This window comes from Physeter macrocephalus, chromosome 9, assembly GCF_002837175.3.
Source record: "Physeter macrocephalus isolate SW-GA chromosome 9, ASM283717v5, whole genome shotgun sequence".
In the NCBI taxonomy this organism is placed as follows: Eukaryota; Metazoa; Chordata; class Mammalia; order Artiodactyla; family Physeteridae; genus Physeter; species Physeter macrocephalus.
The window spans coordinates 101720932-101727616 of NC_041222.1; positions in this window are offsets into that span (position 1 = coordinate 101720932).

Sequence of the window (6685 nt, forward strand, 5' to 3'; positions counted from 1 at the left end):
TTGTTAGCTATTAATCAAAAAATTCCAACCTGCTTTATTGATCATTGATATCATCTATTTTGACGTAATTCTTTAATTTCATTTCTTGGAAACAAGGCACATGATTTTCTCTGTCAAAGTTCAATTACCAGTTGAAACTGCATTAAGTTTTTAAGCTACTGAATTAAATTAGGTGCTTTGATACAGTAATTGACTGAACAGTTTAATATCAAGCTATAAGAACACGGAGACATTTACAATGAAGCAGTAGTATTGGCGAAGCCACCTCCCAGCTGACCTGCAAATAGAAAATCTCAGCTCCCATTTTGTGAAAACGGATGTATTTTCACACCTAAAGTTGGCTCTTTTTTTTTCTTTTTTCCCCAAATGTTCATCTTAAGGAATTAAATCTGAGAAAGGGGGGAGGGCTGTGTTTTGAGGAAAGAGGTCACCAAACAGACTCCAAACCCTGAGGCAGTAAGGCCTCCTTTGCTCAATTCCTTCTCTTCACCCGCAGTGTCCCCTCATCTGAGAACAGAAATCAGATTTAAAACAAGACAAAACACACAAACAAACAAAAAAACCAGGAGAGGGAATTAAAATAGCTGCAGCTAAAGCAATATGATTTTTGAACAGTAGAGAGAGATCACTGGGAAATATTATTATCCTTGTTGTCAGAAACTTGGGGTCACATAGGAAGTTGTATCAAGGGGCCTCTGGGATCCAGGGATAAAGCAGGACTAGAAAAAAACATTTGGCAAGAATGTGGGAGGAATCAGGCTGCCACTCTAAAAATTACTGTCCTTTTATTACTCAAGTGGCCCAAATAGGAAATGGATTCCTCTGATATGTGATAAAGACCTTTACAAGGTTGTAATAGTGGCCAGGTTTCTCGGTTACCGTTACCGTACCGAGTAGAAATATTTCATTTCAAAGATATTTTTCCGACTGTCTTAAATCCTGTGTGTAAAGAGGAAGCAAAAAAAGAAGAGAAAAACAGAAAACGGTAAGCTAGGCCACAAGGGTAAAAAAGACAAAAAAAAAAATGGTCTGTGTACGTACAGAGCACACAGTCTTTGGAGGACAATATTATAAAAATAAATTAAAATGTAACATGGTAAATGCTATTACAGAGATGCAGATAAAACGCGGATGGAGGACAGGGCAAGGTCGGAATCCTCACGGCATTTGAGATGGGAATTGAAGAAATAACAGCAGTTTGCCAAGAAGCAAGAAAAAGGCAAGTGTGGTATTCCAGTCAGGAAGAACAGTGCTGAAGCCTGGTATTTACAGGATGAGACAGTCAACGAGAGAAGGGTATACAGTGCATGGAAGATACAAACGCAAGAGAGGCTGCCAAGTCTGCGAGGAGCCAGAACAAAAGGCCCTTCTCCCAACCTGCCCAGGCAGTGCTTCTCCAGCTTTCACTTGAACCTGAATCACCTAGAGGAGGGCTTGATCCATCACAGGGCAGGGGAACTTTGCTTTCAGTAGGTCGGTGGGAGAGGGGGGGTTAGATGGGACGTTTGGATTGGAGGTGAGGACGGGGGTGAGGCAAGCCTTTGCTAATTCTGCAGAGCCAGGGACCACCCTGCCAGGTAACACTGAGATAAGGTGCTCTGATTTCATCCTGAGGGCGATGGAGCGACCACAACGACAGACCATAGAGCTCTGTGAATGGAGAGCCACGCGTATCATTGGCTTTGGTTTACAGTGTGGCGTATCACCCAAGTATGAAAGTCTGGTAATGGGCAAATCAATATGGGATTACTAAATATTCTAATTGGGAGGTAAACAAAAATCTCAGTTCGCTGACCAGGGACTGAACCTGGCCATGGCAGTGATTGTGCCGAATCCTAACCCCTAGATCACCAGGGAACTCCCGAGAGCTTCCTATCCTGGTAGAAACTGAAATAAAGAGGAATGGCAAAGAAATATGTCTTAGGTAGAAGCAATAGGATTGGACATCCTATGGATTTGAGAGTCGCCATAAAGAAAGAAATGAGGAAGGACAAAGTAAGTCTTAGCCCAGGAGAACAGGAGCATAATAGAGGCATTAACGGAAGCATAGAATATAAAACACTGGAGCAGGTCTCAAGAAGGAGGGGTACTGTGACTTCTATTTCTAGCAATATTGCTTTTTTTTAAAAGATATTTTTTGATGTGGACCATTTTTAAAGTCTTTATTGAATTTGTTACAATATTGCTTCTGTTTTGCGTTTTGGTTTTTTGCCTGTGAGGCATGTGGGATCTTAGCTGCCCGACCAGGGATCAAACCCGCACCCCCTGCATGGGAAGGTGAAGTCCCAACCACTGGACCTCCAGGGAAGTCCCCCAGCAATACTGCTTTATAGATAACTTTAAAAACATCCTGTACAATGCTGGATTAAAAAACAAATCCTTTTTAGGGCAGTGAAAATACCCTATATGATATTATAATGATGGATACAATTCACTAGACATTTGTGCAACCCATAGAATGTACAACCCACAGAGTGGATCCTAAGGTCAACTACGGACTTTGGGTGACTACGACATGTCTATGTAGGGTCATCCTTGGTAAAATGTACCATATGGTGAAGGATGTTGATAACAGGGGAGACTGTGCCTGTGTGGGGCAGGGGGTACATGGGAATCTCTGTACTTCCCTCTCAATTTTGTTGTAAGCCTTAAGCTGCTCTAAAAAATATATAAAGTCTTTTGAAAAAACCAAATCTTTTTGACATTTAAGAAGGCACGCAGTGTCTGATGCTGCTCAAAGATTAAATAAGATTAAAAAGAAAGATTAAATGGAATACAGAACAAATCTTTTTAGATTTGGCAGCCGGAGATCATTCATTATCTTCTTAGTGAAAGTAGTTTCCCTCAACGGGGAGAGAATAAGCCCAACTGTAGTCAGTTGAGGGGTGCATGGAAGTGCAGAACGTGGGCACACCAAGTGTGACTGCACTCCCGAGAAACGTGATAGGGAAGAGAAGGGAGGTTACACGAACTTGGTGGAATGTTTGGATCGAGAGAAATTGGTGGTGGTTGTTTAAGGATAAGAGGAATTGTTAGCCTGTTTGCAGGCAGATGCCAATGCAAAGGAAAGATCCAAAATTCTTGAGATTGGCTATAGCTGGTCAAGCAAGGCCCCCAGGTAGGCAGGAAGTATTAAGAGATGTCAGCCAGAGGATGTTCCGTTTTCCTCTTTCTTCCATATCAGTAAGAGCTAAATACCACTGATGACACCTTCTGAGTAAGTATTAGATGTGAATCTCATGTTACCAGCTGAGTTGCACCTGCTCTATCTATTTTCATTATTTTTTTTTATAAATCAACTTAATTTCAGTTTCCAAGCCCCACTGGGCTACTGTGAAACTTACCGGTCCTTCTGAGAGTCTTTCCCTGCCCCACCCAGAGTATTGCTGTGGTTCTGGGGTCACGTGAAATGATAGTACAGGCTCTGGCCATCTGCGACCATCCTCGCCATGAAAAGAATGATCCCCTGAGCCTGTCGGTGTGGCTCCTTCAGCTTTGGCCGATCTTTACTATTCTTCCTCATCCTTAGGAGCCCACTGTGATCCTGTCCAGGCCCCCCTGCCCGAGGCTCTGTGATGGCCCTGCTCTTGGGGGTCTTCCCAGCTTTCCAGGCTCTGCCCCGAAGCATGCAGACACCTCTGCTCTCAGGATTCACAGCCCCCTCCTCCTCTCCCTCTGCTTGGGGGCCTTCTGTGTCCTCTGGAGGAGCATGTGTTCCTTTATGCTTTTTCAGAGCACTCTATCTCTGTCTTCAGATTACAACCTCCCCCCCCGACCTCACTTCCTGCTTCCTTCAAAACCTAAATTCTCGGAAGGTTTGAGCCTTTGAAGAAATAAAAGAATGATTTTCAAGCCAGTTGCACTTTTCTGTCCTGTCGGTGTGGTGGGTGGAGGACGGCAAGAAAGTAGAAGATACGGAGGGGAGATAGTCACACACACGCAAGCACACGTGCACATCGTGTGCCAAACATTTTACATGTATTGGTGCATTTAAACCTCATACAACCACCCGAGAGAATATTGTCTCCATTTTACGAGTGAGAAAACTGAGCCTTTGGGAGATTAAGTTATTTGTCCAGGTTTTAAAAAATAGTACATAATAAAAGTAAGAATTCAACTAAAAAAACCTCATCCCCAAATCCACCCAATTAATCACTTTACTAACCTCTGCCTAATGATAAGTTTTCTAAAGATAAAATAATATGGACCTTTACATAGATCTACTGAAACAGCAAGAGGCTTCAGAAAGGTCTGCCTTTCATTTATTGTTATGTAGAGTTTAAAGACATGATTAGCCCCACTTCCCAGAGAAATATATGAAAATGAACTTTAACATGGATATAATAACATCAAATATTTATTTAAAACTTAGCCTTGACTTTAGACTTTTTGAGGACAGGGTAAACACTTCTATCTCCCCTCAAAATGCCTAACACATTCCCTATAAAGAGTAAATAATAAAGAGTAATCTATATTCCCACCTATAAATAGATCTGGCAGTTGCTCAGTGAGGCTCATACAGGGCTCAGGGCAGAATAACTGTCCCGGGAAGGCAGATCTTTAGATACTAGATACTTACTGCCAGGAAACCTTGTGTTCATCTTGAGACCCGAGTGCTTTTTTATTTTAGGGGCCCTCTCAATTGTGTTATTGATTCAGAGTATCGTAGGGTAGGCAGTCTGGTACCTACCCCAAGAAAATGCAGGGAGAGAGTGGCAAAGTATAGAAAATTGTGACCACCCTTTAGAAAAGGGATTTAAATGTACGTATCAGATTTAAAAAAAAAAAAAATTCCATTCCCTTTGACTCAGTAATTCTACTTCTGAAAATTTAACCCTGATGGTCTTTTGATGGGTCAACTTCGCTAAGCTACAGTCCCAGTTATTCATGAACACTTATCTGCTACGAAGGTATTTTTTTTAGATGTGATTAGAGTAAAAACTCAGTCAACTGTGAGTGAAAGAGATTATCCTAGATACCCTGAGTAGGCCTTATTCAATCAGCTAAAAGTCCTGAAATGTGGCTGAGGCTTCTCAGAAGAAGCAGTTCTGCTTGTGGACGGACGGCAGTTTCAGGCCAGCCCGGAGGGTGCCGGGCCGCTCTTCCTAGAGTCCTGCCCTGAGATTCCACGCCTGCCTCGCAGGCCCCCACGAGGTGAGCCAGCTCCCTGCACTTTCTCTCTTAGCCTACATCGCCGCCTGCCTCTCTGGGTGAGCCCTGACTGACACTCGAAAAAGAAATCATCTGAAATTTGTGAAAGTTTCATGTAATGAGGTGACCACAAGAGCATTTTTATAATAGCAAACTTAAACGTGCACTCTTGTGAGTTCAACTAATGTAATTATGGCACAGTCACCGGTGAGATGTCTACACATGAAGTTTTGGTCATAGTATAAGAAAAGCTTATGTTTAAAATGTAGGATAGATTGCTGAGCCATAAAAAGAAACGAAACTGAGTTGTTTGTAGTGAGGTGGATGGACCTAGAGTCTGTCATACAGAGTGAAGTAAGTCAGAAAGAGAAGAACAAATACCGTATGCTAACACATATATATGGAATCTAAAAAAAAAAAAGAAATGGTCATGAAGAACCTAGGGGCAGGACGGGAATAAAGACGCAGACCTACTAGAGAATAGACTTGAGGACACGGGGAGGGGGTAGGGTAAGCTGTGACAAAGTGAGAGAGTGGCATGGACATATATACACTACCAAACGTAAAATAAATAACTAGTGGGAAGCAGCCGCATAGCACAGGGAGATGAGCCCGGTGCTTTATGACCACCTAGAGGGGTGGGATAGGGAGGGTGGGAGGGAGACGCAAGAGGGAGGGGATATGGGGATATATGTATATGTATAGCTGATTCACTTTGTTATACAGCAGAAACTAACACACCACTGTAAAGCAATTATACTCCAATAAAGATGTTAAAAAAAATGTAGGATAGAAACTATAGAGAGTATGGTCCCAATTATGTAAAAGCGGATCCAAAAAAAAGCTTAGAAGGGAACTTGTATTAAAAGACATTGTCTTTGGGAGGTAGAACTATTTATTATATTTTAAACTGAGAAAAAGCAAAGTAAATTTTAATACTTAAAAAAAAATCTAGCAGTTTATGTGATGCATTCTTTCAGAATTAAGGATATTTCCAAATATACATAATTTAAAAACTACTGCTTTTAAATTCATGGGCATTTTTCCAAGAAATCTGGTGCTTTAAGATTTTATGCAATGATAATATATTCTTACATAATACATAAACTTGAATAACTATTGCAAATCTGGTGAGCTTCTTGATTCTAGGGCCAATGGCATAAATAAGATGAAGCCAGGAATCATTGCAAAGGAAGGAACGAGCACTCTGAAGTTTCAAATACTTTGAATAACAGAGCAAAGCAAGTTTGAATAACTTGTTCTTATTCAAGTCACAAGTTGTCATACATTCTGTACAGCGCTAGTAAAGGCTTACTATACCTAGCACAACCTGTCAGAAACTATGCACATAAAAAGTACAGATAAGGGCTTCCCTGGTGGCTCAGTGGTTGGGAGTCCGCCTGCCGATGCAGGGGACACGGGTTCGTGCCCCGGTTCGGGAAGATCCCACGTGCCGCGGAGCGGCTGGGCCCGTGAGCCATGGCCGCTGCGCCTGCGCGTCCGGAGCCTGTGCTCCGCAACGGGAGAGGCCACA